The sequence below is a fragment of the Sphaerodactylus townsendi genome, linkage group LG01, assembly GCF_021028975.2.
Source record: "Sphaerodactylus townsendi isolate TG3544 linkage group LG01, MPM_Stown_v2.3, whole genome shotgun sequence".
NCBI classification, from domain to species: domain Eukaryota; kingdom Metazoa; phylum Chordata; class Lepidosauria; order Squamata; family Sphaerodactylidae; genus Sphaerodactylus; species Sphaerodactylus townsendi.
Window position 1 is genome coordinate 80,459,571 of NC_059425.1, and position 26,834 is coordinate 80,486,404.

The following is a 26,834-nucleotide window of genomic DNA, read 5'->3' on the forward strand; positions in this document are numbered from 1 at the left end:
CCCTGTTCTGGAAAAGCAGTTGCTGCATATTCGATCCTCTGAAAAGACGTCCGAATAACAGGTCTCTGTCCCAAATTCCAAAACTGCTTGCTAAGTACCTGAGAATACTGTTTATATAAAACAAAGAGAATTAGCTGTATATTGCCTTTGCAAAACAGTGTACAACTTCTTAAAACTTGTTTTTTCATGAAATATTTAAAAAAAACCTAGCTTTTGAGGTTTTTAGTCATCCTTCCACAGTAGTATTATTGATGAAACAGCGATGGAGCAGTATTCAGTGCTCATATTTATCGTTTTCATGAAAAGTGTTACATATTAATTAGAAATCAAAGTTCTTCATAATGTTAACTATAGTGGTGGCAAAACCATGTACATGAATATTCAATATGTAATGCAGTATTCTGAGGAAATTTATTCAATACAAAAGTTGTACACCTAAATCGTAGTTTTAAAACATTCTCACTGCATGTAGAACATGTACTAATTAGAACTCTCAGGCAACACAAAGGAGAATGAGAATGGTTGTGGTGGGTTTTCCGGGCTGTGTGGCTGTGGTCTGGTAGATCTTGTTCCTAACATTTCACCTGCATCTGTGGCTGGCATCTTCAGAGGTGTATCACAGAGAAAAGTCTGTTTCACACTGTGTCTAGTGAGAAGGGAAAGTTTAGTGGAGTATATTGTCCATGACCCAGGGTGGGGAACCAATCAGTAAGTGTTTGGGTGGAACTTGCTATGCAAAGATGTGGTTGAGTGCATTGTATTGCAGGTGGGGTCATCAGTCCATTTTTTTAAGTACTGGTAGCCAAGCTTTGCTAATTTTCAGAGTCATTTCTTTCTTGTTGAAGTTGTCTTGGTGTTTGTGAATTTCAATATGAATGTGAATATGTCAGACTGCACAGGGAGGCCATTGATATTCACAAACACCAAGACAACTTCAACAAGAAAAAAATGACTCTGAAAATTAGCTTGGCTACCTGTATTTAAAAAATGGACTGACAGCCCCACCTGCAATACAATGCACTCAACCACACCTTTGCATAGCAAGTTCCACCCAAACACTTACTGATTGCCTTCAACAATACACTTACTGATTGGTTTCCCACCATGGGACATGAACAATATACCCCACTAAACTTTCCCTTCTCACTAGACACAGTGTGAAACAGACTTTTCTCTGTGATACACTTCTAAAGATGCCAGCCACAGATGCAGGCGAAACGTTAGGAACAAGATCTACCAGACCATAGCCACAATACCCGGAAAACCACAACAACCAGTTGAATCTGGCGTTGAAAGCCTTCAAGAATGAGAATGTCTCTCAGATTTATTTATTTATTTATATATGTATATACAGAGCCGATATATGTATACAGATATATATATATAAATTTATATATGTAAATACAGAGCCGAAGGGCTCTGGGCGTTGTTCAATAAATACAAATACAACAATACATAATAAGTTAAAATTCATAGTTTGTGCACATACAAGTGTAGCCAGCTTTCAAATGGAACAACTAGGCATGCAAGTGGTCTGCTTGAGTGAATACTGCAACATCAGAACAGAGAACTTAGAAGATTTCAGTTCTGCTCACAGATTTGCAATTGATCTCCAGACTATCAGATCAGATCCCCTGGAGAAAATGGAAACTCTGGAAAGTAGACTCTGTGGCATTACATAAGAACGTAAGTAAGAGTCTTGCTGGATCAGACCAGAGTCCATCTAGTCCAGCACTCGGCTACTTGCAGTGGCCCACCAGATGCCTTTGGGAGCTCACATGCAGGATGTGAAAGCAATGGCCTTCTGCTGCTGCTGCTTTCGAGCACCTGGTCTGCTAAGGCATTTGCAATCTCAGATCAAGGAGGATCAATATTGGTAGCCATAGATCGACTTCTCCATAAATCCTTTTAAAGCTATCCAGGTTAGCGAAAGGTGCCTATCCGCGCATCTCCTGTGGCGAAGCATATTTAGAAAGCTTTTCAATCGCCACGTTGTGTGAAAAAATGTTTCCTTTTATTAGTCCTTATTCTTCCCCCCAGCATTTTCAAAGTATGCCTCCTGGTTCTAGTATTGAGAGAAAGAGAGAAAAATTTCTCTTTACAATCGAAACATTTTTCTACCCCATGCATAATTTTATAGACTTCAATCATATCCCCCCTCAGCCGTCTCCTCTCCGAACTAAATAGTCCTAAACGCTGCAGCCTCTCTTCATAAGGAAGGTGATCCGATCCCTCAATCATCCTCGTTGCCCTTCTCTGTACTTTTTCTACCTGTTCCATCCTCCTCCATCCATATCCATATATTTCAAACCTTCCCTGCTCTTACCCACACCTTGCAACCCTTACCCACCCAAATACTCACCTGCCAACTCCCCCATCCCATCCCAGCCCTTACCTTTCTTCCTCCCCCATCTCAAGCCTCACTTTGTAGGCGCAGAGTATAGTTTAAAGATCTTATATCACGCATATAGAGCACTGCTACCTTTTTCCTCAAAATATGGTTTTTAGATTTTATGCCTTATTCATAAGTAACTAACTAGAAGGCATATAGGCCTTTGCTCTTGTAGGGATGAGCCGCTGACCCAGCAGAACCGTAGGCAGAGCGCTGGCATACAGGAGCTAACCTTCTGACCTTCTGGTCGCTTCGCTCTCCCCATCCTCCACTTTACCGTGATGAGTCACAGGTCGCAGACTACCTGGCTCACAACCACCGCGAAGTCTGGAACCTCCACCCGCCGCTGCGATAAGCCTGGGAAAGGGCGCCGGTACCGACGTCCGCTGGATCGGAAATCCGGGAGACCCTCATCTCTCGGTACCGCATGCGTCCGCTGGATGCGGCGCATCCAGGGATCCGAGTTCTGGGACACTCTCTTGTCCGGCCAGCTTGCCGGTAAAGTATGGGAGCTTTGCAAAAGCAGGGCTTATGACAAGCACGTTAAGCGAATTGAAAGCGTAGCTAGCGAAATGCGACAGGGTCTCCGTAAAGAGAGGGGAGCTGTGCAAATTGGTTGAGGAGATTGAAGCTCAGTAGTCCATGCGTGCTGAAAGGGGGACATTGAATCTTAAGAGTTAGCAGGGAAGAACGCCGGGCGCACTCTTCACACAGAGCACCAGCGGCGCGGAAATCTATACTACTGGCGTGGAGGCAATGTTATGTCGCCATCAACCTGCGGGTCTATGGCTCCCTTGCTGTAGATCGCCCTCCTTTACGACCCTTCGGCTTCAGTTTCACCCCCGGAACTTGCTCCATCCGCTAGATTGGACATGCCATCCTCAAAGCTACCTCCATGGCTTCCCCGGCCCATTCCGATCGCTCCATTGAAAACCGGTAGCTCCTTCCTCTCGCCCAGCCTTCATTTTCTGAAGCCATACGCTTTATCCGTCAAGCGCCCGCGTAATAGTAGCGGAGTTTTAAAACCCTAACTGAGCATATTATGCGATCTGCAAAAAAAGGAGACCCTGAAAAGCGGAAGGCGATGCCCACGATCTCTCCTTGCTGTATTGCCCATCCACTACACCGATCATGAGGGGGAGGATGGCATCGTTAGGAGAGTTGTTGAAATTACCGCCCCCTAGGTTACAGCATTCTCCACTGAACTCCGCATAGGCAATAGCGGGACGTAGGAGATCACCAACTATGTGAGAGGCATATTTGGAAGCAGTCGCGAGGAATCACCTAATGGTTCCGGAGGACTGGAAAATGCTCACCTTTCACATGCTCTTAAACCCCGCTGGTATGTGGTTTTGGAAAGCGAGATTACCGCCAACGTTGCATGGGCAGAGAACTGGCCTCTGAAAGCGGCGCCTACACCGCCCTGTGCGCAGCTTTATGAAACTGCTTGACGCTTTCACCTGCTTAATGCGCCGTCGTCCTGCCGGAGGTCACCCTTGCAATCGCCTCTGGAGATGCGCCTACAAAGCGTTTTTGAAGATCCCCAATACCCGGACAATAACCCAAAAGGATTTCTCTGGCGTTCGACAGAAACCTCCAAGGGAGCCCTATGCTGGAAGTTTGTAGCGAACAGGCTCCAGGAGGCCCTCAGGAGGAGCAGGTTACGACAACGAGGAGGGAGGGCGAAGCTCATGGCGCCTTGCCAAGGAGAGCAGCCTCCAGCTGAGTGCCGCAAAGCGGTCACAGGCCTAGGAAGGAACCTTGAACTGGCCGACATGCTCAAAACTTGCCAGGATGCTCGGGTCTTTCGCCCATCAAGCCAGCCAGCTACAGCTGCAGCCCTCTCCGCTGCCATGAAAGGACAGCCAGGCGACGAGTGTTTCAATTTACGACAAACCAGGAACATTTCCGTAAGGATTGTGAACTGCCTGGCGGGGGGGCCTACAACCCGAGCCGGAGGAGGGTTTCCCCCCAGAGGGCGAAGACCCACAGGGAGGTCTAGGACCGGGTGCTCCCAATCGCTTACTGGAGAGGCCAGCACCACGGGCATCTCCCCATTAGAAACCAAGGTCCGCACCTCAAACCCTTCCCCAGCGGAGCTCCCCCACGAGATCTTAACTGCTCCAGCTCGGTATAGTGATCCCATCCCCACGAGGAGACCATTGGGTTGGTCTTGCCAAAAGCTTCCGCCGCTGAGCAGAGATTGTTCTGCATCATCCCAGGAGTTATGGACTCCACGCTCCAGGGAGCCATCCACATCCAGGAATTGACGGACAAACATCTCGCAGGAACTGCACCAAAGTTATCCGATCATCACCGCCTCTAATGCTTTCACTCGAGTCCTGAAATCTAAGTTCGAAGCTAATCTAAATCTCATTGCTAGCGCATATCCCTACGTCTATGCGCTGCTCTGCTGAAAGCGCTATTTTAAAGTCACCATGCCTCCGCCAGTGCTTACAGAGTGGTACGGCGCATTTCAAAAAAACTCTGCCAGGAGTCCATAATCGCTGAATTGCTGGCAAGAAATGCTGACGGAAGAGCATGCCAACATTCTGGCTTTAATGCCCGATCCGTCTCACTAATCCAGAGGACTGCCGTTCTGGAATTCCCTCCTCCAGGAATGCCTTATGGCCAATCTACCAAGGACAATGAGGCATGGAAAGGGGATAGCTGCGCTTACAATAGCTTTAAACACAAAGTCCCTTCATGAAGAAATAGCCCCCTTGGCCCTCTCCAGCTGTAAGGTTCAGAACTTCAGATCTCATAGCCTCTGAGCCTGCAATGCAAAGCCCTAAGCTCAAAGCTTTCCAGTGGCAACAAAATGCGTCGAATGCCCCAGGAAGGGCAGAATCCCAACCGCGAGGGAACCGCCCTGCGAAGGTCAGAGAAAATTAGCCGCTTAGCAGGTCCATTGTGTAGCCATTCTCATGGGAAATCCGAAAGCAAGTATTTGCCTCTAAAGTCCCGGTCTGAAGCCAGATTGGAATCCAGCCCATAGAAGGACAAAGGCTTGTTGATACGAATTCCCCATCGAACCCCACCTGACCTTTTCTTCCACAGCAACACGCGAGAGCTGCCAGCCCCTCCCCAGCACTCCTGGGGAGGGGAGAACTATAAGAAACCTGGATGTTTAAACTCATATTGTTTCCTCTTAGATATGTCTCTAACTATATGCTCAATAAAAATGATCCAGCTTGGAAACACCTCACTACAGGAGTAAGGACAAAAGACTAACCCGATTCCTTTTTCAGCCCGAGAGAAACTATATTAATAACCTGAATTGCCTTATTTTTAAAATGCTCTCATGAAAACAAGATCTTCAGTCATTCAGTCAAAAACTCTTCGAACCTCCTCATTGTACTATATATGCTCATGTTTGCTTACATATAATTTCTTTATTAATCTAGCCTTTTAAAAGGGACCCCTAAGAGTTTCTTTACCTCATGAAAGGAGTTTTCCTACATGGCTTCCTAAAGCTGAAATATCTTGTGCTTCAATCACAAAATTTTCCTTCTTTTGGTTATATTATTGCTAATGCCTTAACAGCCGAAGGTTTCACCCATTATGCCAGTGGAGATCTTAGCTTCAAGCCGCCTCCATCTTAGTTTTAAACCCTCTAATTTTTTTCTCTAAAATCTTTTCCTGTGGATGCGGCTTTATATTGCGATATGATTTTATAATTTGTGGGTGTTTTAGAAGTTGCTTTACTAAAAACCCACACTTTGGGCGTTGATTGGGGATTGCTTTGCAAACAAGAAAACACCCGACATAGGCGTGACCTTTCCTCATCCCCCCAAAACTCTCGGGAGCCCTTCCATATGTCTCCTGCTTTGTGATATGTGTTCTTGAAATCACATGAATGCTGCAGAAGCTGATCGCTGGAATGAACCAGCGGCATCTCTATAAAGGAGATCTTGGCCAAACAAGCGAGAGAAAGGGGAGGTAGTCCCCCCCCCCCTATGGAGGCCTACGACCCGATCAAGGTCTCATCCAGCAGACCATTATCCAAAGCACTATTCTCCTATCAATCATTCAAAATTGCTCAGCCCCAAACTAGCTCAGCAAAGGCAAACCCCCCGGCCGAAAAAGCCTTGCTTGTCTTTCCTCTTCCGCACAGGATTCCAACTCGATGGGACGAAAACTCGAATCCAAAGGCCGAGAGGAAAGCCGACCCTATTGAGGAAGGGCTTACGATCGCCCCCTAACCTGGGCCGAGACAGGAGGGATCTCTCTGGAGCCAGCACACCTATTCTTCCACGCGAGATGCCAGCCCTGCAGCTGCCCCCCCCCAGGGGAACAACGGCTATGGAGCCGAAAACTGTATCAGAAGGTTGATGCTGCACAGTATGGCTATCCTCATCTACAGTAAACTGTCTCTCTCCCTCTCTGCAAGCCCCCCCTGGGCTGAAGCAGGAGTCGCAGCCAGGGACATTCCTGATAGAGTTAACCCTTGGAACTCTCCAGCTGTTTTCCAGCGGCAGAATGTTGTTGGAACAGCTACCTTCTCTCACGAAGCACAGCAAAGTGAGAGTCACTTCGAGCTACATGAAAAGTACTTCAAGGCTATCGGTAGCTCTCCCTAAGCTCTTGAGAAATCCATGGACTCTAACGTAAACATTGCTACATGGCACAGTGAGTCAAACATAGCAAAGAGCCACGTCATTTGAACAATTATGCAGCCACGGGCTGACTCCCTCCCTACATCATCTGAAAGCTTATGTATTGTTTATCTAGTGTTTATTGTTTCCATTTTATGCCTTGCCCCATTTATTGCCCTTTGGAGACGACCTCCAAAGGAATCATGAAGTGCTATATTGTGGCTTATTTGATCGTTGAAGTTGTGCGTGCATGCCTTGATTCACCAGAAGTTATGTTATTTTGTTGTTGTGACATCCCCGATCATCTTCCTGCCAGATTTCCTCTGCTGTCTTAACCATGCCTTACCATCGTCGTGCCTCAGGCTCATACACCAGGAGCGAAGGCGCCGCCGCATACGCTCAACCTCCCTTCGACCACTTTTTTTGGGCTTGAGCGACGCGATTTGCCCGCTTCCCGAGGCAGAATTAATGTTTCCCTCGCGACTTCCCTCGCGGTAGAATCCCCGGACTTGTTTCCTGCTTCGCCAAGACTATCGGCCGTTCTGGCCTGCGCCCTTCACGAAGTCCATCAACTTCTTTCGACTATAGCTTTGGATGCTCTGGCGGCCTCCGAGGCAGCAAGGAACTTCGTCAAGCTGATTAGACAATCATGCGCTATTGATTTGTTTTGCCATTTGTTGGATTCATATGTGAAAGTGCGTAGAGTTTTGCAAGATACACTGTGTTGCTGTTCAAATTCTGCATTGTAGTTTAGTGTAGTAATGCCCTATTGTTTGGAACTTGCCTTGCTCAATGTATCTCTAATATTGCCCCTACCCATATTGACATATGTAAGAAAGCCGGCTTTGGCTTTCCCTTACATACAGACCAGAGTCAACTTATATGTGCACAACGGCGCTCGACCAGCTTAATAAAGAAAAGACGGAGGAGAGTGAAAGCGTCACATGAAATTACTTACCATTTAAAGAAGCTGCTTCCGAAAGCCTTCTAAAATGCCAAAAAAAAGGAGGAGATGTAAAGGGATGAGCAGCTGAACCAGCAGGAACCCGTAAGAGCAGGCTGGCTGGCAATACCGGCCTAACCTACGGCTACATTCTGAGTGGCACTTCCAGCTCTCCCATCCTCCACCCTGAAGTGAGTCACGGAGTCATGAACTACCTGGCTCACAACCACTGGGTGTCCTAGACAAAGAGACAATAGAGCCTTCGCCCCCAGGTGAGGATTAGACCCAGACGCGGACACCTCCCCCCGCACGTAGCAGCCAGATGAGATCATACATCACATGATGATCTCCCGGTCTCCCGGTCTCCCGGTCTCCTATCGATCCACCCCTTTGCACGCCCCCATTAGAACTCTAATAAAAGGTGCCAAGAAACTAGCACGCGGCAGAGTTGTCAGGGTCACGGGATCCCGCACTGCCTGCTGCTGACGCTCTCCACCAGATGAAACCTCCGCGTCTTGCCTCTTCCTTAGCAACGACCCTGCGGGGATGACTACAGCTCTTTGTTCTCTTTCCCTGTTGCTAACCAGAATTGTAACAACCTTGGTGAATGTTCCCTTGTTCTAGTTTTCCCCTTTAGAATCAACAATATTACAAATATGCTGACTGTAAGGCCTCTTCGTTCTTACAGGAACCATAAGTCTGTCTTTTTCTGATACAAAACTAGAACACAGGCAAATGTTTAGGCTCATTGTTTAGATAAGTAGGGCAACTAAGAACAATACTGATAAAGGAGAGGTTGGGCCTCAGTTCACGGGACGTCAGAAATATGAAATAATGACACCCTCCAATGAGGGCATCTGCTTGGTAAAATGTTTTGGGTAATGGGGTGACCACCTCCTTCTCTGATGATTGATTGATTGATGATGTTAACTTTGGGGTGTATTCTTCTTGATGAACTGTTTGAATGTAACCTATAAAAATAAGAACATTCAGCCATTTTGGTGTGGCTCCTCTGATGCTAACTTGCCCTTTGTTGACCTGAATAAAATTCTTTCTTTGATTTTATTCATTGTCGGCTTGAGCTTTTTGGGCTTAAATAGTTTTAATAACGTTACCCCGCGGTAACAACTTTGCCACACTGCCCCACCAGAACTCTTACCTTTCCACGTCCCCCCACCTCAAGCCTCTCTATTCCACCCTCCCCCACCCATACCCACACTTTTCAACTCTTCCTCACCCCAATACTCACCTTCAACCCCTTCCACACAGCTACCCATACCTTACAACCCTCCCCACCCTAATACTCCTCTGCCAACCCTCCCCCATCCCATCCCATCCCATCCCAACCCTCACCTTTCTGCCTTCCCCCACCTCAAGCCTCTCTGTTCCACCCTCTCCCAATCTGCCACCTCCATGGTTGATAATCTTTTTAGATGTCCATTTGGACATCTGAGGCCGAAAGCAAGACCGTTACACAAAATAAACAACTGCCACAGAAAATGGCAGGCAGGTTTCAGCTTCCATGCCAGCAGAACTGATCTGTGTCCCGATGTCACAATAATATGATTTACCAGGCTACATATACAAAATTTTCACCAACTACTTTGTGCATATGCAGAGGGTTACACAATTCCACTTGTTTTATTGTCTTTCCAACAGATTTAACAGAGCAATCCAGAACAGAGTTACTCTGGTCTAAGCTCATTGAAGTCAGTGGGTTTAGACTGAAGTAACTCTGATCTGGATTGTACTGTCAAGATCCTATTCTTCCTGCTCCAAACTAATTTTTTTTGTACATTCTCAGAAGAATTGTAATAGCTGCATTTTTAAAAATGGGCTCAATCTCAGTTATAACTGGCAAATTCAAGCACAATGAAGAAATATATAGACAATGTGTGAGCAACAATATCAGGACACTAAGCTATAAAGGGCAAACTAAAATAAAAAGAAACTAAAATATATTTTTAAAATCACAACAGAATATTCATGCTGCCAGAGATTTGCTAACACAATATTAATATTATCTTCAGTATAATTTTTTTATAAAGGGGAAAATCACATACTGCTGATGGTGAAGTTGCAGTATAATTCAGTTCAGAACTGTCTGAATTTTCTGGATCAATTATCCATGCAATTATATCCTGATAAATAAGAAAGGGGTAATATTAAAATTTCTGTTCAGTGGGCACAGTTTTTCAAAAATTACATTTTTATTATTTGAATCTTATCCAATGATATGCCACTCAATTTTCTTTATTCAGCTCCCTCTGATGAGAAAAATGTTTATCTACAGTTTCCCCCTTACTTCTACCCTAGTCAGCAATGAAGAAAAACAATGTTGCACTTACCTGTAACTGTTGTTCACTGAGTGTCTTCTGTGCAGGCATTTATGGGGGTACTGTGCAGGCACACACTGGGCATGGAGCTTCTAGAGCTTTCAAGCACTTGGAGCACTCTCCCCACGCCCCCCTGGAGCCCAGAGCAGGCTGGCTTCCTACCCAAACAGTCATGTGAAAGGAGGAGGGGAATACATTCATCACTCAATTCTCCATTTGCTGCTGAAAAGGAAGAGTTGCTTGCCTGCACAGAAGACACTCGATGAACAATAGTTACACAGAAGTGCAGTGTTGTTTTTCATAGTTATGTTTTCAGTGCAGTCTTGCGTAGGACAGTAGCAAGCCACTTACCATGGAGGTGGATATGGACTTGTCAACAAAACAGTGACTGTAACAATGCTCTCCAAACAGCGGTATCTCCCCTTGTGCCCTGATGGAATGAACCTTTACTTGTAGCAAACAGTCCAAATTAGCACTGCGCTGGGCAAGCCTAATTCTGGAAACCACCCACTGTGAAATGGTCTGGAAGGAGGCAGGCTTGCCCTTATGGGGGTCCTTTAAGTAAACAAGTTTTTGCTCCATCTAAAAGAAATTTTCCTACTCAAATAAACAAGTGCCCTTCTGAGATCAAGTGCATGCAATGTCGGTTCATTTGGGAATTGTGGAAAAATACAGGTAGGGAGATGTCTTGTAACATATGGTAGTGGGAGACTTACTGCTAAACTCTAAGCTAGGGCACAGAATTGACTTGGCATGGTGGAATTTAGTAAAAGGGGAATCAACTCAGATAGTGGCCAGTTCTTTCACTCTTCTGGCTGAGTTGATAGTGTTCAGAAAGGCTACCTCATAGGACAGGAATGACAAATTACACATTGCCAGTGGTTCAAAAGTGTTATATATAACATGAGATAAAATTAAGATTTGACTCCAAACAGGAATAGAAGGCTTAAACAGGAATAAAAGGCTTAAATAAAGAGAAGAGGTTAGATAGATCTCTCAAAAAACTCCTTGAATCAGGTGCTGAAAAGACAGAACGAGACCACCTAGGACAGTGGTGGTAGACCTGTGGCACTCCAGATGTTCATGAACTACAATTCCCATCAGCCCCTGCCAGCATGGCATGCTGGAGTGCCATAGGTTTGGAGTGCCATAGGTTTGCCACCACTGACCTAGGACATGAAATACAGAAATAACAGTAAGGTGAACCTTAATGGAAGTAGTGGCCAACCCAGCTTCTTTCAGAGTCATCAGATAATGGCAAACGCCAGACAAGAGGCAAGTCTCAGGTGTCAAGGTGCACCCAGTGGATGAAATGTGTCCACTTGGACCGGTATAACTTACTCATGGAGGGTTTCACGAGGCAATTAAGATTTGTGCAACTAATTTGTGCAACCTCTCTAAAGTGGGTGACAAAACTGAATGAGACTTGCTGTTTGCAAGAACAGAATGCTGTGGGGGTGAATGATCCCAGTACTGAGGAGGCTGTCCTCCAGTGAAAGAGATCTGAAACATCTTAGGAGAGGAGTGAGGAGCTAGACCCTTCGGGGCCAGTAAGACGCTATGAGAATTAAGGTAGATTTGTCTGAGATAATCTTTGCTAGGACCTTGCTCAGGAGAGAAAATGGAGGGAATGCACAGTATAGGACAGTGGTGGCGAACCTATGGCACGGGTGCCAGATGTGGCACTCAGAGCCCTCTCTGTGGGCACGCGCTCACAGAATTTGTCATGTGGGGGGGAGAATCGCCTCCCCACACACACATCTAGGCTGGCCTGGGCCGCTGGACTTTGATATTATTGTGCATTTCCATGCAAGCACTGAAGGATGACTTCGGCTGGCCGAAGGAACCTGGTCCCCTGTGCTCCCAAAGATTTGGCGCTGCTGCCAGGGGGGGCAGAAGGGGCAGAAGGATTGTTAAGCACGTTTGCGTAATGAAACGGAGACTTGCTGGAGGCTACAGCAAGAGCTGGCCTGCTTTCGAGGGTTATTCAGAGTTAGAGAATTGCAGCGTTGCGCACTTGGCGACGATAAATAAGTGGGTTTTGAGTTGCAATTTGGGCACTCGGTCTCGAAAAGGTTTGCCATCATTGGTATAGGAGACCTGAACACCAGAGCTGAAACACATCCCCCAGAACTTTCCTGCCTATCCCTGAAAAACCTGGGATATTTTGGTAGCAAACAGGTCCACAGTAGGAAATCCCCACTCTTTGAAAATGGGAAGAAAATACTGAAGGTTGCGAAACCACTTGTGAGTAGTTTATATCTGTCTGCTGAGGAAATCCTCAGTGGTATAAGATTCTCCTACCACATGGATGGAGAGCAGGGAAACATTTTGTAGTATGGCCCATCTCCACAACTGGGCAACTTTGGCACAGAGGGATCTGAGCCCACCCTCTACTTGTTGATGTAACATTTTGCATCCATACTGTCTATTGCAATTAGATTTTTTTCTTGTTGTGGCAGAAAGAGACGCAAAAGTGTACATCACAACATTACTTCCAGGAGGTTTATATTCAATTTCTGACCAGTAGCTCCACGCCTGAAGAGAATCACAGGAAGCCATTCATCAATAGAGATAAGGAAATCAATAATAAGCATGCCCAGGGGATACTTCTGAGGAACTTAGTAGGAGACACCCACCACTGTAGGCACTTAAAAACCACCTTCGGTATAGAGAGTTTAAAAGATTGGGAATCAACATCTATATATATAAAAAAAGCCTCAACGAGCTGACTTTGTTAGTCATACCCTAGCAGCTGAAGCAGAGGTTGGTAAGACCGGATGAAACTCCCAAATTTTCACAGAGATGTCCCACTCCCACAATGTTGCTTGGAGCAGGTAATCGGACCTTCAAATCGCTGAAAGTCCATACCTGAGCCAGGTAAAACGTCTTTTTCCTGGCACACCAGGCCATGAAGCTGCCTCTGTTTAACTGTCACCCTTAGAATGTTCAGGTGCGACGGCATGTCTCTCTGGTGGCCTGAAGAGGGTTGGTATGCCACTTATGAAATGATTAGTGCAGATGGCCAGAGATGAAGCAGTTAAAACAGTAAATAGGTAATGCTGTTAGGTAATACAAATTGAAACACATACACTTTGCTATTGTGCTGAGAGGACATCAGAGTGAGCTTAATCCCCACAATGGCGCATAGTAACTTTTCATTCTCTGGTGCCTCACCCACTGCTACCACAGCAACACACATACTCTCATCCACATCCAGCTCATCCTCACACACCTCACTCTGCCCTCCCTCACATCCAACCACCACTTACTCACTTCCTCACCCATATTCGCCTTTTACTAAAAGCGAGGCTGGAGTTTGTCTTTCTTCTTCTAAGAGGAAAAAATCAATGTCTGCCGGGTGAGGCGGTGAACCAACACACAACTGAAATAAACTTCTTTTTGCACATGGCCCTTTAAGAACCCAGGGGAGCTGGCAACCCGCCGATCCTGAAGCAGCCTCACCACCACTGCCTCTACTGCCACGGCTGGGATAGCCTCCTTGCCCCGGATTCTGCCTTACCTAAGCCAGGACTGGTACGTAATCAACCAGCCTCATGGACCTTAGGATTAATCGTTCACTCTGGACACGTTCCGTTTAGTGGAGATGGAAAGAGATTTACCTTATACTAAAAAAACAAGACACCACCATATAACAATGTGAACTGAAAAGGGAAAGAGGGATTTCATTTGACCACCCCAAAAGGCTATGCTGCGGATCATTGGACCTGCATGGACATCTGTGTGGGTTGCGGACTGTGATGAGAAGGACAATTGCCACAGCAACGTGTGGCTGGGCCCCACTAGTTAGCTATAAAAGACCTTAGAAACCAATTCTGTAATCGCTTCACATTGAGACTTGCATGTGGGAGCACGCAAGTGGTAGAGGTCATGTAACTCAAAGACTTCTGGATTCAGATAGCTTCCTGAAACCTGTTCCTAGAGAAAAAAATTAGTAGGGACTTGAATGGCCTTAAAACATTATTGTGGGATAAATGCTTTACCCAAGACAAAGTCAAGGACAGTACCAATAAACACAATTTTCTGAGCAGGCTGTAGACAGGACTTTTTGGTATTAACTAACAATCCCAGATTGGCTAGAGCCAACTCACACTCCAAGAAATGACAGGAAGGTGCTACAGCCAGCCAGTTATACAGGTACAGGTACACCACACAATCTTTGGACGTCAAAAAGGCCACTACAGCAGATATGCACTTGGTGAAAGTGCAAGAAGCTGTAGCTAAACCAAAAGGCAATACACTGAGACATGAGTTTCACTGAGGCAGAAAAACATTAATTATGCTCATTCAGTGGTGGGATCCAAAAATTTTAGTAACAGGTTCCCATGGTGGTATTTAAACTGTGGCGTAGCGCCAATGGGGCTGGGTGGGGCACGATGGGGCATGGCCGGGCATTCCGGGGCGGGGCTGTGGTAAGGACGCAGCCGCTGCGCTGGTCCTTGGGCAGGAAACGAATGCACGCAGGTGCAGACTGCCATGCACGCCGGTGCACCTCCTGCTAGACTGCTTCAAGTTCTGCGCGCTACTGCTGAGAGGAGGGGCGTAACTAAGGCAAAAATCACATGGCAAAATCACCAATTAGTAACCCCCTCTTGGCACACACAAATAATTAGTAACCTACTCTCGGGAACCTGTGAGAACCTGCTGGATCCCACCTCTGTGCTCACTGTTTTGAACCATCTTCGTTCCATTCTTAGAGCATTTCTTGAGCAATACCATCTCAATGAAGACAAAATGAATAGAAAAGAAAATTCTGTGGTAAATGAAGCACTCAGCTGAAGCCAGTCCTCTCTTCACAACAGCAAAGATAAAACTGAGGGAGGAGAGCTCACCCTGCTTCCATCATGTGTCCATTTAGGCAGGAAATCAGCCCACTTTCAGCTTTGAATGGGAAGGGAACACCCCAAGCATTCTGAAGCTTCTGGAAGCCTTCTAGTCAGTTCTCCATGACCAGCCTGCACCTGCTTAGTCCCATGCAGGACTGCACTGAAGGCATGACAATGAATCCACAGAACCCCACCACTACCGCAGCCCACACGAATAAGAGGGGAGGGTAATGCATGGGAACTGGGCGGAACAGCTGCTAGGAGAGTGAGCTAAAGTTGATAGCACTTGTCTGCCAGCTCTGGTAGTTGCCAGGCACACCTCCAGACAGGGAGCAAGGGTAATCTTGACCTCTGTCCCATTATGCACATCATAGTGGGTGACAAAAGTCTACCTCAATCCATTCCCTTCCAGGAAAGGATGCCTCCCCATGGAATGAATGCCAAGGAGGACCCATCAGATACTGTTGGTGTTGACAGGAGCTACAGACAGGTGAGGGGGTCTGACTTTTGATGAAACACACCCCTCCCTCCAAGGGCTGCTGACTGAACTCTGGGGCAACCTCTCAAGCACTCCTCTGTGCCAAAAAAGAGAGGTCCAGTTGCAGGTGCATTGTCTTTGTTTGCTGCAGGTGGTGATCTAACAGGGAAAGCTCCAGCTTCAACCACTGATCCTCAGTTTTATTTGGAGCACTGTCTGCAGAACAAGTCTGCCCTTGGAACACATCCATGGTATGCAGATGGATGACCATGTTGGTCCTCTGACTTAATAGAAAGCTGCAACAGGAGAATCATTCCTGTTTTCTTGCAGGAGACACAGAAGTGGAGACTGAGACTCCAAATGCCATTGCTTCTGCAGCTCCACCAAAAAACCCCACAACTACCGGTAGGTTTTTGACTCTTTCTGGGGTTGAGGGGGGTGTTGTGGGGTTAGAGATTGAGTCTCATTGGCACTGTAGATGCTGAAAGCTGCCCGTTGGGTGGATGGAGCTCTTCTTTTGCATGGGCAGATCCTCTGCCACAGAAGTAAGGAACCTCAGTGGACAATGCAAACAGTGCCTAGAGCTTCTGCAGGAGGTGTATTGTTATCCATGCAGATACAGGAGCAGTTTAAAGTCCAAGGCATTGTGCAGAAGGATGGGAAGGATCAGATCATATTCAATAGAACGGGGGCACAGCAGAAATAGTCCCTGTGGTCAATTCCCCAATTAAAAAATGAAAGTAAAGACAAACTGGTTTGGTAAGATTCGGGACCTTTTGAACACGGTTTCATGATCCCCACTGCAGCTTCTGCCCCCTTGTTCCCAGAAACACAGCAGCCATGTAGGCGTCCCCATTGTCGGATCAAACGCGCAATCCGCTCAGGGGCTATCCTGATTGGCTGCTGCATTGTGCTGGCGCGGGAATTTTTTTAACTTTGAAACTGACGGATCCCCGTCTGCACGAGCATGAGCAGAACGAGTCTACGTGGAGACAAAGACACGGGCGATTAAAACAAAGCCCTGTTTCCACGCAACTCCATGTACTCGGATCCATGTGGATATGACGTGCAGCACTGCTTTGTATTGCCTTCTACTCAGTCAATCAGTCAAAACTGGCCCCATGTTGCTTCGTATCCACATGGATCTCTGGTCCGCAAAATAAAAAAGGGCTATGCATGCATCGCGCACAACCCACTGTGTCTTGATTGGATGGGAGGCCCCCCAAGGGCGGGTAGTTTGAATCTGGATTCACCCCCCCCCCCCACTTCCCCACTGCTCCAGATTGCCCACACGTTTTTCAAAAAGGTCTACTTTCTTCCAGGTTCTAAAATAACACGTGCGGGGGGGGGGGGGGGCGCGGAAATGGGATGAATGCACGTTTGGCGCTGGTGAAGTGGGGAGTTCTGCAGGAAACCTGGATATTTGGAGTGACGAGCACGCATCTAATTGTGAGTGGGGAGTCGACCTATGAGTGCTGGGGTGGAAGTTGGAGTCCTTGGGCAGAGAGTTTGGGTGGAATGAAGAGGAAGGAACAGAATGGCTCCCTGTTGCCTAAGACATTGGAAAGCTGTCTTTCAACAATGGGAAGTAAAGTTGGTCAATTTCAGGGAATCCAGCAATACAGAGACCTGAAGGGGTCAAGCAGCTCCTAGGAACCTCATTCCCATTTGGGGATGCTAATGGAGCACCAGAGCAATACAAAGCTACAGTGTTTTGCATTCTTAGGGGCCCATTAACAAAATGGAATGTCTTCCCCTTTTCAGAGGAACCAAAAAATTGTGACTACACCAGTGGTGGCGAACCTTTGGCACTCCAGATGTTATGGACTACAATTCCCATTAGCCAATTGGCCATGCTGGCAGGGGCTGATGGGAATTGTAGTCCATAACATCTGGAGTGCAAAAGGTTCGCCACCACTGGTGTAGTCACATGCTAGAGATGGGAGATGACTTTTCCCCACTGAAGGGGATGACAGCACAGTACTGCAGTCATCTACCACCATCCAACATCATCCCTCCCCCAGGGTGGCAGAGGGTCCAGGAGCCAAAAGGTATCCTGAGTTGCAGGGCACCTCCTGACCAAATGTGTTCATGTACCTGCTCAAACTTAATGTGGGTCCTAACATCCTGCTTTGCCACTGCCTCCTCTGACACTGTGGTTTCCCATGCCCCAACTCAGGGACCATCCATCATGACAGGCACGGCAACTGGCTTCGTATCTTTCCCATTCCGACCTGGCCACAGTAATCCATGCAACAGTCACCTCCAGTTTGGATTATTGTAACTTGCTATAAGCTGGCCTTCGTCTGTGACCCGGAAACTTAAACTCGTCCAACATGCGGCAGCCAGGCTCCTTACCTGGACATCAAGTGGAGACCGGATCACAGGGGTCCTGTACCAACTCCATTGGCTGCCAATTGACTACCGGATCATATTAAAAGTGATGGTATTAACCTTTAAGGCTGTGAGTGTTTTGGACTTGCATACCTGTGGAACCGTCTCTCCCTGTATTGCCCCATGAGATTTCTCCGCTCATCGGAGGGAAATCTGCTGAAGGGCCCTGGCCCAAGGGATGTCCAGCTGGTTTCTACAAGGGCTAGGGCTTTTACAGCTTTGGCCTCTACCTGGCGAAATAAGCTCCCCAGTGAGATCAGAGCTCTGCAGGACTTGAATGGTTTCCACAGGGCCTGCAAGGCAGAGCTTTTCTGCCAGGCATTTCCATCTGGCCAGCAGGCCTGATGGATAGTCATAGCTGGCCTCCTGTGGGTACAGTAGGGGAGTGGGTTTTTTGCCATCTGTGGTTGCTTTTTTACTGTTTTTATTGGCTGTTGGCTCTACGAAGCCAGTTGCCGTATCGGTTTTTATTATGGGTTTGTTGTTCGCTGCCCTGAGCTTTGCTGGGAAGGGTGAGGTATAAATGGAAATATAAAATAAATAAATAAACTGGAAAAAGCCTGAGAAGGGGCTGTTGTACAGGTTGATAGTAGGGCACATTAATGTCACCCTAGTGACCACCAAAAGTTGCTCTGCTACCACACAGTGCTGTGCCTTCTGGCAGAGTGGGTTTCAGTCCTGGGCAAAGACACTCAGATGGAGTTGTCTGCCCTGAGATGCTGGAATAACTCCTTTGGGCCTGCTCAAAAATAGATGCATGCCTATTAGCCTGGGTGTCCCTTATGAATGGGCAATGGAGAAAGATTTGCCTGGCACTGAGGCTGTTATGAAGGCAATGATACCACCCATAGGAGTGGGTGGACATGGAACTGATGTGTTAAGTGGAGAGTAACAAGAGTTCTGCAGCCACCTGGCCCATAGATGGGAGGGTGGGAGGCCTCTGCCTGTCACCCTTCTCCTCTACCAATTCCCTTCACTGTCAGACTCTTTCCCTTCCCCTCGTCACCACAAGCCAGGGTGGTCAGGCACCCACCCTGGGCTCTGGAGAGGAGGGGAATTCTGCCAACTTGGAACCCCCCTCCCCCAGCCAGGGTAAACCTATGAAAACCTTGGTGCTGACTGCCAATGCCAATGCTCCCTTATAGTGAGGTAGAAGAAAACAGAGATGAGTGATGGGGAGGAAAACTGTGGCAGAAGAGGGAGGGACTGACAGAGCTGAGAGTACAATAGGGCAGTTTAGAGAACACTAGCAGGATTTACAGGGTTGTCCTCTGGGCCTAATGCCTGAATCTCTGTTCCCCAACTTCAGTTCTGTTCTCCCTAACATTTACAGTGGATGTCATTAACTACTCCCATGCCCTAACCCCGATGAGGCGCACAGTGACCCTACCACTATAAAAAATAATTGCATTTATCTGTAGCAGTTGGGGTTTTGAAAGGCTCTATGCAGGCACACAACATGAACTGTGCATGCACAGGTCAGCCAGCATGAGGAATGTTTCCATTCCACTCAAGGGGTTTTTACCCAACATTTGTCATTTGGTTAGTATATTCACCATTACCACAACCACTTTTTCCCTCATGAAGGTAGAAGCTCAACATTTATTTATAAGATTTTTATCTTCTTTTTCTTCCCAATCAGGGCTAACAATTAAACACAAATTATAAAAAATATCCTAAAACCAATTAAAATCAACATTAAAATACATAAATAAAACACAAAGCCAACAATTAAAACAATTAAAACATAGGGCAGGAAAGAGGAGTCATTGAAGGATTAAGATTTGTGGTACCTGGCTAGACATACTGTTCAACATCTGTATAATGGTGTTTGTCATTGGATTTATATGCAGCAGAATTTGTTTGGACATTACCTTGATATATTAAAAAGCATTAATTTTTATAAGTAATATGTTTACCTGTTGATTTGAGAGGCCTTTCTGATCAAAGCTATAAAATAAAAGAATTATTATTTTAAACACTGTTTTTCAATTTTAATTCAAGAACACAAACAATTTATGTAATAGTGTTCTGTTTATAAGCTGCTTATGTATTTTGCAGACATTATTTAGAACTCCTTCAAAACTCTCATTAGGGAAAGTAAAACCTTACAACTAGTAACAGAGTGAAGAGAAAGTGTTTGGAGATTATTCTGCTGTTTGAATAGAGAAGGTTTGAATAGAGAAATACATTGGGAGAGTTGACAGATATTTTTTGGCTAAAGGTGAAGCATGCTGGAAGTACAAGGGCTGACTTTGTAAATCTGATGTAAAGTGAATAGATTTGCTGCCTGCTAAGGAAGTGCCCACTTCCAATATTTGTCAATAAAACAAATGCTATGAAGACAACAAAAGTCTGCAATGCTCTTTCTCATCTAAAGCGAATCTCCAAAATTCTCAGTACATTGATTTGAAACAAGACCACTATGAATGAGTTGTTGAACCATGGCAAAAGGCTGGTAACAGTAGTGTGATGGGGAACATGCGGAAGAGGATCAGAGGGCAGCAGGGTAATATTTATGTTTGTTCCAACCACCAAGTTTCTGCTGCAAACAACCCACCCAGCAGATTTTGGATACAAACCTGACTGGAAGGGAATATGAGAAAAAAAATGAAACAGAAAGGGTTTGATTTAAATCATCCCATCAATTCTTTCCTACAAATATCTCACAGTATCTCAACAAGCATGGGTCTAAGACATGATTGATGAGATAATACATCGTTTTACTCTAACTTATGTGTATTATTATGGGCCTGATAGTGGGAATGCAAAGAAGGAAAAATATTAAATGGAGATGGTTCAGCTAAAACACAAATTAACTATAATCCATCAATTTAATTCACTTAAAGGAGCAATCCAATGCAGTGACTCTAGTCTAGGTTTAGATTGGAGGGAGGGGTTAGGGAGGGGAAGATGGGAAGGGGGCCATCATCTGGTCATAGCCCACTGGTGGGATTTGGCAAGTGCCAGTCACACAATCCAGCAATGAAGGAGTTAATTGTTGCATGTTAATTAGTGAGGTCAAAAGTCAGTGACTAGGTAATTGATACCTATTGGTCAACCAGATCTGGCATGGGCTACATGCCAGTCTGCACGTAGGCTTTAGATATATAGTCTTTGTTGCTCTCTGCACGTGCTCAGTCCAAGTCTAAGTCTCAGTCTCTAGCCATGTAACAGTCAAGCAACAGGCTGGCTGTTGGAGCTAGCTAGTTAGTAAGATTTTTCTTGTTTTATTCTTCCAAGTTACCCTTCCCTTTATAGCAAGTAAACTTTATTTCAGTAAGCAACTGACTCTGCCTCATTATTGCACATAACTCTGCTTTACAAATCTATTTTCCCACACCCACCCACGCTGGGGGGAAGAGGCCTGTCATCTGGTCGAGGCCCACCCACCCTGGGGGAAAGGGACAGGGAGGGGAGAGGGCCCATCATCTGATTGTGGCCCACCCACCCTGGGAAGAAGGGGATGGGAGGGGGAGGATTGCACTGTTCGTTAAAGTATATAATTTTTTCCTTTGGATACTGAGTAAAAATACATAGCCTAAATACCTCTGATATTTCTTTATAGGTACAGAAAGCTCTAGTTTTCATTTTGTGGTTTTGTCCATTTTATGCATAATGTAAGAAACAAAATGATGCATAATGTAAGAAACAACATTATCTCGTATTAATGCATCATTTTTAAAGAACCTATAATAGAGGTTTGTAACAAATGTCCTACATGTCATAGAATAGGTGTCAGGAAGACAAAATTTGAAATGCATCTTGCATTTGTTATTGGAATAAACAGATTTCTATAATCTATTTGTTTGTACTATTGCCTTCCTAGTTCTCATTGGACCATTGATTTTTAATTCTATATTTAATTCTTTCTAAGGCTATTTTTGAAAAATATTTCCTTGCTTTGATGATATCACCGTTCACTGTGTCATATATAGATTAATTTTCAGCCCCATCCAAAGGGCTCTGGTGGTTGGGGATGGCACCACAGCTGCGCCTCCTTCTGAGGAATTCCAGGTGGTGTGGAGAAGCAGCCAACACAAAGAAAATCCCGGCTGCCAGGAAAGCCCTCTAGAGAGCTCAATGGAATTATGCCACCCTTTTGGGTGGTGTAACTCCAAGGCCCCAGCTGTGGTGTTCCCATCTCCAAAGCCCAGGTGGATGCCAACTAAAGTTGGGTCCACCCCTGGAAATGCCCCAGCTCACCCTAACCCAGCTCACCACCTTCACCTTGGATGGGTCATTGACAGATGCAGCCTGACAATTTCACTTGCATGGGAGAAAGCATGCTCATTCTGAATGTTTGTAAGGTTGCAGGAGAAGAGCCTCTGGGCCACAGCAGAGAGATCTGGACTGACTTCGTCATGGCCTAATAACTCAGTGGATTGGTAGTCTGCAATTCATAGGACTCCACAAGGTACACTTTCACCATTGCAGCTACCTCATCCTGTCTCATGCGTGTCTTGCTTCCACAGGGACTAAGTTCCCATCCAATGCGCTCCATCTCTAAGATCATCTCAGTGGTTGCCATAGGCAGGATGATGCCTAGCAGGGGAGATGGGGCATGAACCATGGCAGAGCTGCTTTCATTTCCTGCCTCCTCACCTCATAGCAATGTGACCTTATTGACCTACATGTGCTCGACATGCTGGAAGAGCTTGTCTCTCCAGTGAATGAACTGGTTGGCCTACTCAGCAATTCTGTCCTTGATGTATGGATCATAGATGGTTGCCAATATGTACACCTTCTGCTGGGCGAGAGGCTGAAATCATGACTTGATGCCCTCTTGTAGCTTTTGCACAAGCACTCACACTACTGGAACCAGTCATTCATAACAGAAGAATTTTTTTTCTTGCATTATGCAGCATTCTTGCATTATACAGTTTTCAAGGCAAGTGATTAAGCAGAGGTGGTTTAACATGGCTTTCCTCTGCAAAGTTTTCCTTGGTGGTCTCCCATTCAAGTACCAACCTTGATTAGCTTCTGAAAACTGATAAGATTGGGCTCTACTATACCATTCCATATCCCTGTCCTACAGTCACCGGACTCAACTCAAGACATCAGCTATCATATACAAAGCCCTAACCTTTGGTCCCTCATATCTAAAGGGACCATGCTTCAGCATCTGAGCAGGCCATTCATCTGAGCAGGCCATCATCTGAGCAGGCCATTCTGCAGGTGTTACCCTGCAAATGGGCAAAATCAACTACTGCCAATGAACATGTTTTCTTTGTTGTGGCCCCCACATTAGGGAACAGCCTGCATGATGGAGTTAGGAAGAGACACTTAAGCTGGTGAAGGCTCCATGGGCAATGATTGCATCCGTCCCAGCAACATTTATTTCAGCTATTTTTAATCATTCCTAAATATCATACGTTTTTGTTTGAAAATACTACTGAAAAGCATTTATATATAAACATATGTATTTAAATAAATATAAATTTATAAAAGCTTGATTCTCTGAAATAATTTTTTCTTAAGTTGGCCCACTAAAGTCAACATGACTGCTCCAGAGAGAGCAATAAAGAGTTTCAGGACCATAGCTCAATCCTCCCTACCCCAGGTACTAATCTGTTAGAAGATAAAAAAGCACATTCATTTCAAGACACAGAACTATGAGAAAAAATATTACATTGTTACCTGTCTTCTGCTTCCTGGTAAAGATACATATACCACAGGAAACAATTGATATCAGCAATTATAGATAAGTAACGTTCATTGTCTTCGTATGCCTAGAATGCAGAATACATGATGTTTCCATTATTCTTTCTCATTTTGCTAATATAAATAAATGGATAAATTTTAATACTTTAGATTGTTTTTACCAACCGTGGCCATAAAGGATAATTTTGGATGTAGAACTTTTGTAGTTAATTTACTTTATAGCCAGTGCAGATGCAGTACAGTTATTTGACAAGTAACAGCTAACTCCTATGTGCTTAGAACCTTTTCAGGTACTGCATTTTAGGGCACCACCTCTGAGTGACAGCCTCCATTCTACCCAGCTGTGATGAAAGGACAATGTACCCCAAGTAAGAACTAATGCTGCTCTGTATTCTCTCTCTTGCTCTCTACTCCCAGCCAAAGTGCTTTCAAAAGTTGCTTCCAGACTGATAGCTTTCCTCTGTACCTGAGGCTTGGTGAGGGACTGTAATTTTACTATGGCAGTGGTTTCATCACCTCAGAGGTGAAAATATGCTCTCCCCATTGAGCCCATGGTATATTGACACAGCAGGATAAAGCAAGGCAGTGTTCCCAGGGCAACAGTTTCACCTTTTCTAGACCTAAGATTGCATTTTTTAACAACACAGCCTCACCTTAAAAAATAGTAACAACAACCTAAGCAAACCTGTGGGATCACTATTAAAGCAGATGGGTGGCAGGGGGAGGGGGAGTGGCTGCCTTTCACTCTCTCACACATAGGCCAAATTCCTACTGAAAATTTAATCTAGATACAACCAAGTTTCAAAAGAATTGGCACCTTCTCATCCAGGTTTTAACATCCTCACTGCAGCATGTTTCTAGTGAAGAAGTCTAGGCCTGCCCCTTGGGGGGGGGGGGGGTGCCTGCTGTCAGGGGTGCAGTTGTAAAGCTAGCAGCACCAAAATTTCAGAGTATCTTTAGGAGACCCTCCTGATGATACCACCCAGGTTGTGTGAAGTTTGGTTTATGGGGGCCAAAGTTATAGACCCTCAAATGTGTAGCCCCATCTCATATTAGCTGGAGTGTTTTTTTCAAAAAGGTGCATATACAAGTAGGTCCAAGAAAATCCCATGATAAGGTGAGGGGAAGCACCACAAACGGGACTGATCTGTGTTCCGTGGTTCGGCAGAGGAAGATCGTGAGGAAACCTGGATATTTTGGGTGACTATCCCAGGATTAATTGCCAGTGGGAAATTGTCCATATACTCTCCTTCTTGTTTCAGCTTCCAAGTCCTTAATCTTTGGCATTGGAAAAGGCTTCCCCAATCTCCTCAGACTGAAATTTAGTGCTTCAGGAGCCGCAATCTTGTCATTTCCCCACTTTGAGGCATCCCTGATCCCACAGAGAATCAGGAACCGTGTTTGTGTGTAGAGACAACTGTGGAACGCCCCCCCCCCCAATAACTACCCCCTTTAACTGATAAGCTGGAGGTATCCCTGAGCATATTTAGTAGATGAAATAGAGGTCTATGAATGAGAACTTAACACAAGAATTGATGGAGACTGCTTCTCTATTGACAGCTGATGCTTTGCTTTGAGCTTCTTTGGATTTATTGCAGAAGGTCATTGATTTTTTTTTTTGGCTGGTCTCTCAATTAGTTTTGTTTGCCCTTTTGGTGACTTCGTGTTAAGGAAGTTAGCACCGAGAGGCCCGGCAATTGAAAAAGAGATGCTGAGACGATGGCACATGACTTTTGTGCTGCTAGTCCTGATGTGTATACTGTTCCCTCAGAGGAGAAGAAGTGGTTCTTTCTCAAACAGTAACTCAAAACCCCATCAGAATGATGCAGAGACCACAAAAAGGTAATCATAACTATGAAACGTTAACAACAAATGGAACATTAAACTATAGAACACAGAAATTAATACTGACATGCTAAATTCAGTATTTGAAATTTTTAAAAGCAGAAATTCCATTTTGAAACTACAGTCATATTTTTCTGATAATAATGGATTAGAATTCACAGACCCTTCTCAGCCTTCCCTGCCCCAAGCAGCATAGCATTTGACCCAGAGTTGCTCTCTGAGGGCCCTGTAACAAACATCTGAGGAGGGCTGCAGCACCAGACTGTTTAGGGAAGGGAACAATGGGGAAAGAATAACACCTTATGTGAAGTCTTCTAACCCATTAATTTGATAGTGAAGCACAATCATATTTGGTACGGTTGCCAGCCTCCAAGCGAGGCCAGGAAATCTCCTGGAATTACAATTGATCTCCAGATGACAGAGATCCGTGCCCCTGGAAGAAATGGCTGTTTTGGATGTTGGGCTCTATGGCATTACATCCCAATGGGGTCCCCAAACACCACTCCCCTCAGACTACACTCCCCTCAGACTACACTCTCCAGGTATGTTGTGGGCTCCCCAGGAGCCAGATAGACTTCCTCAGATGAGGAATACTGGCATGATGACCTAGCTTCATCAGAGTCTCGGTTGGCTGAATCTCTAGAGCAGACGTTGTTTGAGTCCCATGAGCAGCCAGAAGTCACACAGGTGAAAGACAGTGCTGGCCCAAGCCAAGAGCAAGAGGACAGGGCAGACAGTCCTCCCACCTTACCTGCTTCCATGAGGCAGCTCAGACATTGGGACTGTCAGGCACTCCATGCCAAAAGATGCAGCGCCCATTTGGAACCCAGAGATGCCTAAGGGACAGTTGTGTGTCAGTTCAGGATTCAGACTGAGAAGGAATGCAGGATTATAAGAGGCAGCTGCGACCAGTAAGAGTTGCAGGAGCAACTTCGGGAAACAGCCTCATAGTTTCTATAGCACTTGATCTCGGACTGAACATTTGGTCTTTTGAACCTGGACTGGATTGACTGACCTGCCTCTTGCTCGGCTTCTATGGCTTGCACTGGGCTGCTCTTTTTCAGGATTTAAAGTAAACTTTCTCCCTCTCTGCCTGCTTCTGGCCAGCTGTAACTTGAAACTCTTGTGCACTCAGCCAACCATGACAAGGTATTTCCCAACCCGGAGGTCGCAACCATAACTGCATAAATATATTTTTCTGGCCAAAGTATATTGAAAGCAATTTTTGATAATTTACCTGGCTTGTGACTACAGGTTTAATTTTGTAAATTCCAGGCACTGGGCAACGAAGAGTTGTGCGTGGTAAGCTACAACAATTTAAAAAGTCTATTAATAGC

The 26,834-nt window shown here is 45.6% G+C and overlaps 1 long non-coding RNA gene across 1 annotated transcript; it reads right to left on the reverse strand.

Annotated features, from left to right (window-relative positions):
* LOC125438828 lies at positions 1-26,806 on the reverse strand. Its single transcript, XR_007245426.1, has 5 exons — positions 26,735-26,806; positions 23,629-23,720; positions 19,908-19,938; positions 9,997-10,074; positions 1-107 (listed from the first exon to the last, which is right to left on the reverse strand). It is a non-coding gene; the product is annotated as an uncharacterized LOC125438828 (long non-coding RNA).
* Between the last annotated feature and the right edge of the window lie 28 nt (positions 26,807-26,834).